At 47.2% G+C, this 13,401-nt stretch overlaps 1 protein-coding gene across 1 annotated transcript in view; it reads left to right on the top strand.

Annotated features, from left to right (window-relative positions):
- Positions 1-1,100: 1,100 nt before the first annotated feature.
- SRC (SRC proto-oncogene, non-receptor tyrosine kinase) overlaps positions 1,101-13,401 on the top strand; it is a 69,706-nt gene continuing 57,405 nt past the window's right edge. Inside the window, exon 1 of the mRNA XM_030213646.1 lies at positions 1,101-1,285. The gene's annotated coding sequence lies outside the window, so the exon portion shown is untranslated. The remainder of the gene's footprint in view (positions 1,286-13,401) is intronic.

Raw genomic sequence — 13,401 nt, 5'->3', positions numbered from 1 at the left:
GTGAGAAATACATGTACGGCCCTATGGGCCTTGATGCGTAATCTATATCTACAACGACTATGCATGAGGTAAATTTGCATACATAATAGAGGTAGTGCATGCAAATTTATCTCATGCATATTCGTTGTGTGTATCCTGAAATTCTGACTGGCTGGGTGTGTCCCGAGGACTGGGTTGGGAACCTCTGTTGGATATCAAAGTGCTCTGTTCATCTTCTGCCATTCCCCTGTAGAGCAAAGGCTTGGTTTTGTGAGCTAATGGTGTTTTGGACCTGTGACAGCAGGGACTGTTTGACAGATGTCCACGTCCAACAAGGGAAGTTGGAGAGCGCGTAGCTGGTTCCAGTAATCTGGATTCATCAAAACCACCTCCAATACGAAAGTCTACAGTTCAGATAGTTGTCATGATGACTCGTTTGAGTTATAGTTCTTTCCTTCACACCATAGCAGTGTATTTTGTAGTTTCCAGAAGCTTCTTCACACGAAAAGGGCTAGAAACAGAGAGAGGCAGCTTTTACCTCTTTGATCCGTTGAGAATTACAGTTTTACAGCTGAGCACGTTCCACGATTTGAATTGCATTTTGGGGAAACAGGGAGGATGTTTTGCAGAAACTTTCCCTTATTTCATCTCTTGAGGCCAGAAATCCGGCCTCTTCCCTCCTCCCCCCCCCCCTCCTCTTCCAGTGTCTTGTTCAATCACACACACTGTAGAGCCTTGGCTGGGAAGGACAATGTTTTTGTTTTATGGAGCTCTTAAAGAGCAGAGACTCGACCTTAAAACATGAACTGAGATCAGAGATGTCTCTTCACTGAAGCTGAAATGTGTTACTTTGGAGGGGGCTTGCAAGTCAGCAGATCTATTAATAAGTCACTTAAATGGACCAATGTTCCATTTAGCAGAGAGTGGTTCACATGACTGAATGCAATTACATTGTAACCCTCATTCCTTGTTCTCCCTAGATTAGATTTAAAATGTGTGCATGTGATTAGGTATATCTGTTAGAATCTATATATACCATCATTATTTGTCGACATTGACTATTCCATATTCTCCGGCTCGGGTTTTGAGATCTGTTATTGATCATTGTGTGGTTTTGCCAGGGCCCCACCAAGCTCAAGTGAAGAGCAGCCGGCAGAGAGCTTTCCTTCTTACTTCTCCATCATTCTGGAATTTTATGCCTTTTTACTTATGAAGTGAACTTTCGTTAGGAAAGTTTAAATCCTTCTTATTAAAAGCTTGGCTGTTTGAACAGGCTTATGTTACTTGTGTGGCTCCTGCGAGAAAGGTTTGTCTTAGCTACCTATGACTAGAGAATGACACGGGGACCCGCGGTAACGATGGAGACGGGGACAGAGCCCACGGGCACGGAGCCTGCAGGAGTGGGACGGGGATAGGTACAGAGCCCATGTCATTTTCTACTTTGAAGCCTGTTAATGAACTGTTGTTTATGTTTGAGTGATGCAGATGACAATATTTTGATTTTTTGGAAAAACATGCTGGCCACACCTGGCATCTTCAATTGCAGGAAGGACTGTGGAAGGCAGGAGAGCTAGACTGAATCCTGAGATTGTTAATGACTTATTCATCCACAGATTAAAAATGATAACAGTGCCTAGGGCATATTTCTCCCCCGCTAGGGCATACAGAACGGTTTGTATTTTGTACCCCTGGATGGATGTTTTAACAGGGTGGATTAGGATTCCTTGGGGTAGTAGAAGTTAGCTATTGTTGGGGTTGGAAGGGTAGAGGGTGGTGATAAGGGGGTTATTATTATTGCTCGTTGTTATTGTTTTCTATTTGTGATTTATAAATGACTGTTGCACAGCATATTCCTTTTTATACTTTAATAAAAAGATTTAAATATAAAATCATGTGTTCGAGGCTTCTGCAGATGAGGAAAGAGCCTGCAGAGATTGGGCAGGGATGGAGACAGGGTCCATGGGGACAGGGCGAGAACAAGGACAGAACCTGCGGGGATGGGGCAGGGATGGAGACAGGGTCCATGGGGACAGGGCGAGAACAAGGACAGAACCTGCGGAGATGGAGACAAGGTCCATGGTGACAGGGCAGGAACAAGGACAGAACCTGCGGGGATGGGGCAGGGATGGAGACAGGGTCCATGGGGACAGGTCGAGAACAGGTACAGAACCTGCGGGGATGGGGCAGGGATGGAGACAGGGTCCATGGGGACAGGGCGAGAACAAGGACAGAACCTGCGGGGATGGGGCAGGGATGGAGACAGGGTCCATGGGGACAGGGCGAGAACAAGGACAGAACCTGCGGAGATGGAGACAAGGTCCATGGTGACAGGGCAGGAACAAGGACAGAACCTGCGGGGATGGGGCAGGGATGGAGACAGGGTCCATGGGGACAGGTCGAGAACAGGTACAGAACCTGCGGGGATGGGGCAGGGATGGAGACAGGGTCCATGGGGACAGGGCGAGAACAGGGACAGAACCTGCGGGGATGGGGCAGGGATGGAGACAGGGTCCATGGGGACAGGGCGAGAACAGGGACAGAACCTGCGGGGATGGGGCAGGGATGGAGACAGGGTCCATGGGGACAGGGCGGGAACAGGGACAGAACCTGCGGGGATGGGGCAGGGATGGAGACAGGGTCCATGGGGACAGGGCGAGAACAGGGACAGAACCTGCGGGGATGGGGCAGGGATGGAGACAGGGTCCATGGGGACAGGGCGAGAACAGGGACAGAACCTGCGGGGATGGGGCAGGGATGGAGACAGGGTCCATGGGGACAGGGCGAGAACAAGGACAGAACCTGCGGGGATGGAGACAGGGTCCATGGGGACAGGGCGAGAACAAGGACAGAACCTGCGGGGATGGGGCAGGGATGGAGACAGGGTCCATGGGGACAGGGCGGGAATAAGGACAGAACCTGCAGAGATGGAGACAGGGTCCATGGTGACAGGGCAGGAACAAGGACAGAACCTGCGGGGATGGGGCAGGGATGGAGACAGGGTCCATGGGGACAGGTCGAGAACAGGGACAGAACCTGCGGGGATGGGGCAGGGATGGAGACAGGGTCCATGGGGACAGGGCGAGAACAGGGACAGAACCTGCGGGGATGGGGCAGGGATGGAGACAGGGTCCATGGGGACAGGGCGAGAACAGGGACAGAACCTGCGGGGATGGGGCAGGGATGGAGACAGGGTCCATGGGGACAGGGCGGGAACAGGGACAGAACCTGCGGGGATGGGGCAGGGATGGAGACAGGGTCCATGGGGACAGGGCGGGAATAGGGACAGAACCAGCGGGGATGGGGTGGGGAACAGAGACGGAACCCATGGGGACAGGTACAAACTTTGTCCCCATGTCATTCTCTACCTTTGACTACTCTTGTGTGAATGAGTTTATTTCCTATTTTTCAAATTGTAGTTCTATTATTTTTTTTAATTGGTATGTAAACCGCTTTGCGCTTCTCAACAGATAAAATGGTATAGAAAGTTTTCAAATGAATAAATAATTCCATATCAATAGTTATTAGATGGCAACACCAGTAATTGTGAAGCAAAGCCAGCGCTGGGCAAACTTCTACGGTCTGTGCCCCGATCGTGGCTGGACAGATTTGTACAGGACATTGCAAGTAAAATTTGCTTCAAAGTACAGAAGAGAAACTCTTTATGTGGTGGGTTTCTCTGAAGCGGATTAAGGTCCCTGTGACTCCTGTCACAGACGGAAGGTCATTCTAGGATCATTTTACCTTGGGAAGAGCTCATGGGTTATTAATCTGTGATTTAGCTTGCTATTTTGTCAAATATCGCCCATGAAGCTGAAAATTGCTTCTGGGCTGTGGCTCTAGCCATACTTCAGCGAAGAAGGGGAAAAGTTGACGTTTCTTCATAGAGGCGCATCTTATGAGGGCTGTAGCAGTGAGCTCCATGGTCCGTGCAAAACACTTTCAGCTTCAGTAGACAAGCAGGAATTATACGGGGCTTGGAGACAGCCATGTCTTATTCTTGAGCACTTGTATATGGTGTGTTCGGACACTGTATACGCATGTGGCAAGTTGCAGATTCTAAAAGTAACCTAGTATGTTCTAAATAATGTTATCTCATTAAGCATTTGAGTGCTAAGTCCTTACTTCACATTACTGGAAAGGGGAGAGTCAGATATTCCTGTGGTTATATATGAAGTGATTTCTGTTGACTGTGTGCTTTTGCTCCACCAAAAGTGCTTGGATTAGACTGAAGCCAGCAGTGGCATTCCTAGGGGCGCTGACACCCGGGGTGGATCGCCAATGCGCCCCGCCTCCCCCAGGTGCAGCGCCCCCCCCAGCGAAAGGACACCCCCCACCCCGGCAAAAGAACCCCCTCCCACCCCCCGGGTGCACGCCGCTGGGGGGGTGCCGCACGCCGGTCAGCGTCATTCGTTTCCATGCTCCCTCTGCCCTGGAACAGGTTACTTCCTGTTCTGGGGCAGAGGGAGCATGGAACTGAACAACGCTGACCGGCGCGCGGCACCCCCCCAGCGGCGTGCACCCGGGGTGGACCCGCCCCCCCCCTTGGTACGCCACTAGAAGCCAGCAATATCAGAGATGATTTGCTAATTATGGGGTCCTTTTACTAATGCACACTAATGGGTTTATTTATTTAGATTTCACACACCTTTTTTCAGTAGTAGCTCAAGGTGAGTTACATTCGGGTACGCTGGATATTTCTCTGCCCCAGGAGGGCTCACAATCTTAAGTTTGTACCTGAGGGAATGGAGGGTTTTAAGTGACTTGCCCAAGATCACAAGGAGCAGCAGTGGGATTTGAACCAGCCACCTCTGGATTGCAAGACCGGTGCTCTAACCACTAGGCCACTCCTCCACTCAGCACCATTCCCTGTCGAATCACCAATAATAGCAACATTCCATGTAGAATCTCCAATAGTAGCAACAGAATCTCAAATAGTAGCAACGTTTGATGTTCCACTGTACTAACCACTAGGCCACTCCTCCACTAGGAACATTCCATATAGAATCTCAAATAGTAGCAACATTCCATGTACAATCTCAGATAGTAGCAACAGAATCTCAAATAATTTATTTGGATTTTGCTCACACCTTTTTCAGTAGTAGCTCAAGGTGAGTTACATTCAGGTACTCTGGATAGTTCTCTGTCCCAGGAGGGCTCACAATCTAAGTTTGTACCTGAGGAAATGGAGGGTCAAGTGGCTTGCCCAAGATCACAAGGAGCAGCAGTGGGATTTGAACTGGCTACCTCTGGATTGCAAGAATGGTGCACTAGGCCACTGCTCCACTCCATTTATTGTGCACTAAATGCTGAGATGCTCATAGGAACATAATAGGCGTCTTAATATTTAGTGCACGCTAAATCCATTAGTGTGCCTTAGTAAAAGGACCTCTGTGTGGTGGTGAAATCTGAAAGATGTGCACCGCCTGTGTTTCTGCCCTTCTGTTGAGCTCCATACATGCATTCATGCAAATGTCACGTATTTTGAAATGCATTTCAAAAAAAAAAAAAATGAGTCCTTCAGATTAGAATTAAATGTGCATCAGCTGATTTGCAGGTTTTCCCAAATCTGATAAAAATATTCTTTTGTCCCGTTCCATCCTCCACCTCTTTGCTGGATAGATTTTGGGAGTAGTTACAGCCATCTCCACTTGTCCCCCTTTTTCTCTCTTTTGTTCTCAATTTCTTAAATTTGCTGATATGGCTACAATAAGTGTTGGGTAAGCAGTGAAATAGAAGGCAAGGAATGTACTGTGCTTTTCTCTGGTTCAGAGTAGTGGAAGAGAAAGAAAAAGATTTGAGTTTAGCTCACACTGTTTCAAAAGTAGCTGAAGGTGAGTTATATCCTTGCTTCCAGAAGGTTTTCAATCTATTTTTCCTCTGCAAGTCTCTTTCTGTATATTTACATTTCTTATGAATGACTGGTGCTGAAGTTCTTGTCATTTTTAAGGTTGTCCTTCCAGTTTCCCCTTCCCCGTCTTGCAGACACTCTCTTTAGCTGTTCAGATTGAAAATGTTTGGGACAGTTTTCAAATTGCTGGTATAGCGACAGAATGGGTACTTTTTCACCTGCGGGTTTTGCAAATTTCTCACAGGGAAAGTGTGTGCCTACTTCCCCTTTGAAAATTGCTGATGGGGGAAGAAGAACCCACTTGTAACTGCTTACTTAATCCTGTTCAGAAGGAATGGATCCTCAGGAGCTTAGCCGAGATTGGATGGCAGAGCCAGTGGTGGGAGGCGGGGCTGGTGGTTGGGAGGCGGGGATAGTGCTGGGCAGACTTATACAGTCTGTGCCAGAGCTGGTGGTGGGAGGCGGGGCTGGTGGTTGGGAGGCGGGGATAGTGCTGGGCAGACTTATATGGTCTGTGCCCTGAAGAGCACAGGTACAAATCAAGGTAGGGTATACACAAAAAGTAGCACATATGACTTTATATTGTTGGGCAGACTGGATGGACCGTGCAGGTCTTTTTGCTGCCGTCATCTACTATGTTACTATGTTTTGAGGACTGAACAAGCAACATTTAAGCCATGCAGAGCAAATTCAGTTATAACAAGTCCCCATTCCATAAACTCAATGCAGATATCTAAAAATAAATTCTGCCCCAGTGACATTCTGTTACATTCCGTGTGAAGGACAAATGATGTTGGTATTATTTTTCCCTCTTTGCACTTGCCCACGTCTGCTGAGGGGGAGTATGTGGTTTTAATCAGTGAAAAGCAGTCATGTGCTTGCATCCCCAGGCCCACCCTGACCCTGCCTCCTTTCCTCAGCTTCCCCTGATGTTCACACTAAGGGTCGTCTTCTCCACAGAGAGCTTGGGGCCATTTTGGAAGGCACTTTTTACGTGAGTTAACTTCTGTTAAAATGGTCCGCTAAGTTTCATTTGCCATTTCGATGCCCAGTTTCCCAGCCTTGGAAGGCTGTTTTTGTCCTTGTCAACTGCTCCTTTCCGCATCTTTCTAATTAATTTCTTAATACCCCAATTTCAAAGACCCCTCTTTTAAGTTCAGTGTGACTGCAGTGGTTTAATCTTTTGTTTTCCTCTCATAATTATGTCCGATTTGATCGCAGTTCCTCGTAGCCTTTTTCTGTTTAATTGCTTGAATAGCGTCATAAATATATGTGCAGATCTGATCACCTCACTCTTTCCCAGATCATTAATCAATATATTATACTCGTAGAACACTGCTCCCAGTACAGATTCTTGAGGCACTCCACTGTTTACCTGTTTCCACTTGGAAAACTTTAGTTCAGTGCTTCTCAACTCAGTCCTTGAGGCACACCTAGCCCATCAGGTTTTCAGGATATCCACAATGAATATGCAGGAGAGAGATTTGTCACGCACTGCCTCCTTGTTATGTAAATCTATCTCCTGCATATTCATTGTGGATATCTTGAAAACCTGACCTGCCTGTGGCTCTCGAGGACTGGAATTGCCTACCTCTGCACTAGACAATGCGGCCGTGCAGGCTTCTGTTTCTGTGAGTCTGACGTCCTGCACGTATGTGCAGGACGTCTGACTCACAGAAACAGAAGCCTGCACGGCCGCGTTGCTGATCTGCAAGGGCAAGCTTTTCTACATGGAATGTTGCTAGTGGAATAGCAACATTAACATTCCATGTAGAATCTCCAACAGTAGCAACAGAATCTCCAACAGTAGCTAACATTCCATGTTCCACTGCACTAACCACTAGGCCAGGGGGTAGGCAACTCCGGTCCTCGAGAGCCGCAGGCAGGTCAGGTTTTCAGGATATCCACAATGAATATGCAGGAGATAGATTTGTCACGCACTGCCTCCTTGGTATGTAAATCTATCTCCTGCATATTCATTGTGGATATCCTGAAAACCTGACCTGCCTGTGGCTCTTGAGGACTGGAATTGCCTACCTCTGCACTAGGCTACTCCTCCACTGGTAACATTCCATGTTGAGGCAATGCGGCCACGCAGGCTTCTGTTTCTGTGAGTCTGACAGGACGTCAGACTCACAGAAACAGAAGCCTGCGCGGCCGCGTTGCTGATCTGCAAGGGCCGGCTTCTACATGGAATGTTGCTAGTGGAATAGCAACATTAACATTCCATGTAGAATCTCAAATAGTAGCAACAGAATCTCCAACAGTAGCCAACATTCCATGTTCCACTGCACTAACCACTAGGCCAGGGGTAGGCAACCCCGGTCCTCGAGAGCTGCAGGCAGGTCAGGTTTTCAGGATATCCACAAGGAATATGCAGGAGATAGATTTACATACCAAGGAGGCAGTGCGTGACAAATCTATCTCCTGCATATTCATTGTGGACATCCTGAAAACCTGATGGGACTGGGGTTGAGAAGAACTGTTTGTCTGATGCTTTCCTATCCTTAAAACCAGTTATCAATACACAGTAGAAGGTTGTCTCCAAGCTTGAGACTTTTTTTTAAATTTTTCGAACTTTCTCTCCTGAGGAGGTACTTGTTATCAAGTGCCTTCTGAAAGTCCAGACACTGCATCAGCTAAATCCCCCTTATTCACATCCTTGATTACGTCCTCAAAGAATTCTAAGATTAGTAAAGTACAACTTCCTTTTGGTAAATCCATGCTTCCTCTTTGCAATTGAGCCATCTTTATCCATATACCATGCGCTTCTGTTCTTAACAATTTCCACCATTTTGCCTGTCGTCAACATCAACTTCAGTGGTCAGTAATTTTTAGGATCACCCATAGAATCTTTCTTTTTTTTTAATTTTTTTAAATTGGTGTTACATTGCTTATCCTCTAGTCCTCGGTCCCCAGTTCTAATTCAAACAGCCCAAACTACAATGGTATTAATATGCAATGGGTCTGCTTACATAGTACCATAGTAGATGACGGCAGAAAAAGACCTTCAAGGTCCATCCAGTCTGCCCAACAAGATAAACTCATATGTGCTACTTTTTGTGTATACCCTACCCTGATTTGTATCTGTCATTTTCAGGGCACAGACCGTAGAAGTCTGCCCAGCACTATCCCCGCCTCCCAACCACCAGCCCCTCCTCCCACCACCTGCTCTGGCACAGACTGTACAAGCCTGCCCTGCCTCCCCCCACCGGCTCTGCCACCCAATCTCGGCTAGGCTTCTGAGGATCCCTTCCTTCTGAACAGGATTCCTTTTATGTTTATCCCACGCTTACATAGCTCTAAGCACTTACTACAAGCGTCTTTCATTTCTCAGCTTGGATGACCAATATGTAAAGTGAACCCAAATCTGTTGGAATGGAGTTACCTGTTGCTTGTGGACTGCAGTTATATATCTCATCATATAGCGTTTTTTCACTAGAAGCTGATGCACTGGTGAATAATGCTGTTTCCAGAACGAGGCAGTCTGAAACTTCACAGCCACAATTTTTAACAGCCACAATATGTGACAGAATAGTGGCAGAAAGTCCAATAGGAAACACTTAGTATATTTATTCAAATTCGGCCCTGTCACCACCTTATATGGTTTCGTTTTATAGTTTTTTCAGAACTCTGGGGTATATGCCATCCCATTCTGGTGATTTGCTATTAATTAGTGTGCCAATTTGTTGCTTTACGTCTAATATGCCTGTGCTCATAATTTCCTTAATAGGTTTTACATTTTTAAAATGATAGCCTTTTTAACTGTAATAGCTTCTCTCAAAGCACCTTTTAACCAAGCTTGCAGATATTTGATTTTCCTTCTACCCTTTTGTTTTTTTTAACTTGTGGAATACATGATTTTTCTGGGCTTCAAAGATGGTGTGTTTTTAAATCTCCATGCTTCGTGGAAACTTGTATAAATTATAAATTATGTGTCTACAACAGATTTCTAAAAGGGCCCCTTAATTTCTTATTAGCACTTAAATGATTCCAAAATCCCTGATTTATGTGTCGTCTTAGAATTTAATTATCTCCTCTTAAGAGTAAGATTCGGAACTCCTCGAGGCTAGCTTCATTAAAGTACCCTAACATGCATTAGTGCATGCTAATTACCAAAGGCCCTGTATGACAGTAGGAGAGATGATGTTAAGTAAGTTGGTGGGGATGGGGTCAGAGGAAACAGGTGGTGCCTTTCGAGGAGGAAAGAAGATGGGCGGTTTCCTCTTCGGTAATATCAGGAAAAGAGGAGAAGGAGTCCTGGGTTGGTTGGTTGAGGGAGTGGGTTATAGGGTGAAGAGGAGGAGAAGGTTTTGTGGTGAATTCGAGGTTGATTTTCTGCACCATCGCGGAAGTAGTCAGCCAGTGATTGAAGAGAGAGTGGGGGGGGGGGGGAGCGGAGGGCACTTTGAGGAGGGAGTTAACGGTGGCGAAGACGAGGGTTAGAGCTGAGGGAATTAGTGAATTGGGTGTAATAGTCCTGTTTGGCGAGAAATAGGGAGGACTGGAAGGAGGATAGCATGAATTTGTAATGAATGAAATCAGTATGGGACCAATATACTCATATCACCCCTCTTCTCAGGTCACTTCACTGGCTTCCGATCAGGTACCGCTTACAGTTCAAGCTTCTCCTACTAACCTACAAATGCACTCGGTCTGCAGCCCCTCCTTACCTCTCTACCCTCATCTCCCCTTACGTTCCCACCCGAAACCTCCGCTCACAGGACAAATCCCTCCTCTCAGTACCCTTCTCCACCACCGCCAACTCCAGGCTCCGCCCTTTCTGCCTCACCTCACCCCATGCTTGGAATAAACTCCCTGAGCCCATACGCCAAGTCCCCTCCCTGCCCATCTTCAAATCCTTGCTCAAAGCCCACCTCTTCAATGTCGCCTTCAGCACCTAACCACCATACCTCTATTCAGGAAATCTAGACTGCCCCAACTTGACATTTCGTCCTTTAGATTGTAAGCTCCTTCGAGCAGGGACTGTCCTTCTTTGTTAAACTGTACAGCGCTGTGTAACCCTTGTAGCGCTCTAGAAATGTTAAGTAGTAGTAGTAGTATAGCACAATAGAACCTTTTTAATAACACACATTAACATGGTAGAACACTTTAGTAAATCTAGCCCTTAAGTTTATATTTTATTTGAGGATGAGGATACCATGAGGCATATTTTCAAAGCCCTTTGACTTACAAAGTTACACAGTGCTTTGAAAATGACTCCCATGTGTACTTAGAAGGGCCTCTGGTCATGCTTTAACTGGGAAGCAGTGAATGTGTGATTTGCAACAAGTTTGAACATGTCAACCTGCGTAATAAAAACCCAAGGTGTAGTGCAGAGTGATGGTGTTACCGTCTGAGTCACATGAAAATAATCTGTATGACTCTCTCATTCTTTTGTATCATATTTGACTAATTTTGAATGCTAGGATAGTAAAATGCTTTTTGGCTTAAATAGTAGAAAAGCATAAACTTCTGTTTAGTCACACACTTGCCAATCCCACACATACACACCCAGTACTTACTTATTCATTCATACGTACTACTTATTCATACGTACTGGTATCCGCACACTCATCACTTCTGTACACACAGCCATATATACCTGCCCGTACTGCTACCCGCACGCTCGTCGCTTCTGTGCGCACAGCCATATATACCTGCCCATACTGCTACCCGCACGCTCGTCGCTTCTGTGCGCACAGCCATATATACCTGCCCGTACTTCTACCTGCACGCTCGTCGCTTCTGTGCACACAGCCATATATACCTGCCCGTACTTCTACCTGCACGCTCGTCGCTTCTGTGCGCACAGCCATATATACCTGCCCGTACTTCTACCTGCACGCTCGTCGCTTCTGTGCGCACAGCCATATATACCTGCCCGTACTGCTACCCGCACGCTCGTCGCTTCTGTGCGCACAGCCATATATACCTGCCCGTACTGCTACCCGCACGCTCGTCGCTTCTGTGCGCACAGCCATATATACTTGCCCGTACTTCTACCCGCACGCTCGTCCCTTCTGTGCGCACAGCCATATATACCTGCCTGTACTGCTACCCGCACGCTCGTCGCTTCTGTGCGCACAACCAATCCCATCATATGTATCAATTTAACACCTCCATTAGCAGTAGTGGCACTGCCAACAATCACAGTGTTAGGGATGGCACACAGGTTGGTGGCAGTGACAGAGAAGGGGTACACCCCACAAGATAAAAGCAGAAACGAGTGGGGAAAGCATGTAGAGCACGGCTCATGGGATTCTTTCCGGTCTCTCTCTCTCTCTCTCTCTCTCTCTCCCCCCCCCCCCCCCCCCCCCCCCCCCATATGGGTGCACATATATCTGTACTTGCATTGCCTGAGTGTGTTTTTCTTCTCAGTGTTTTTGCACACGTGGTATGTTAAGAAAGTATCTGTCTAGTTCAATAATGAAACCTGTAAAGGGTTTATGATTTTGTCGTAGGTGTCAAAGCTAGAGCCTTTTCAAGTCATGCCGCCTCTTCATTCCTCCATGCTAATCCCCTGCAGAAAACGATACAGCTTGGTCTTAGTATGTGGCTAAGCTATAATGTAGATTCGAGCTACTGCTGGTAAAGAGACATTTTTGTTTTGTACCTTTCTGGAGGGTGTTATACTTCCTAACTTTTTTCTGTTCTTAACCTGATTCACACTCCGCCTTATTTTCGAAAGAGAAAGACGCCCATATTTCGACCCAAATCGGGAGATGGGCGTCTTTCTCCCGTGGGCGCCCAAATCGGTATAATCAAAAGCCAATTTTGGGCGTCTTCAACTGCAATTTGTTGCGGAAACGGCCAAAGTTGACGGGGGCGTGTCGGAGGTGTGGTGAAGGCGGGACTGGGGCGTGTTTATCGGCCGAGGAGAGGTAGCGTCCTCGGCCGATAATCGAAAAAAGAAAGGCGTTTTTAGCGTGAATTTGGGTCACTTTTTTTGGACCTTTTTTTTCACGAACAAGTCCCCAAAAAGTGCCCTAAATGACCAGATGACCACCGGAGGGACTCTGGGATGACCACCCCTGACTCCCCCAGGGGTCACTAACCCCCTCCCACCAAAAAAAAAAAAACAACTTTAACAACTGTTTTTTTCCAGCCTGTATGCCAGCTTCAAATGTCATACCTAGCTCCATCACAGCAGTAGGCAGGTCCATGGAGCAGTTGTTAGTGGGTGCAGTGGACTTCAGCCAGGTGAACCCAGGCCCATCCCCCCCCCCCTACCTGTTACACTTGTGCTGGTAAATGGGAGCCTTCCAAACCGCCCCCAAAACCCACTGTACCCACATGTAGGTGCCCCCCTTCAGCCATAAGTGCTATGGTAATGGTGTAGAGTTGTGGGGAGTGGGTTTTGGGGGGGGGGGGGGCTCAGCACCCAAGGGAAGGGAGCTATGGCCTTCAGAGGTAGTTTACTTTAGTTTTTTAATTGTTACAAGTGCCCCCTAAGGTGCCCGGTTGGTGTCCTGGCATGTGAGGGGGACCAGTGCACTTCGAATCCTGGCCCCTCCCATGACCCAATGCCTTGGATTTGGTCGTTTTTGAGCTGGGTGCCTTCGGTTTCCATT

Source organism: Microcaecilia unicolor, chromosome 8 (assembly GCF_901765095.1).
Source record: "Microcaecilia unicolor chromosome 8, aMicUni1.1, whole genome shotgun sequence".
Taxonomy (NCBI): Eukaryota; Metazoa; Chordata; class Amphibia; order Gymnophiona; family Siphonopidae; genus Microcaecilia; species Microcaecilia unicolor.
The sequence above is the reverse complement of the archived record's forward strand: the minus strand, read 5'-3'. Positions and strand labels throughout refer to the sequence as shown.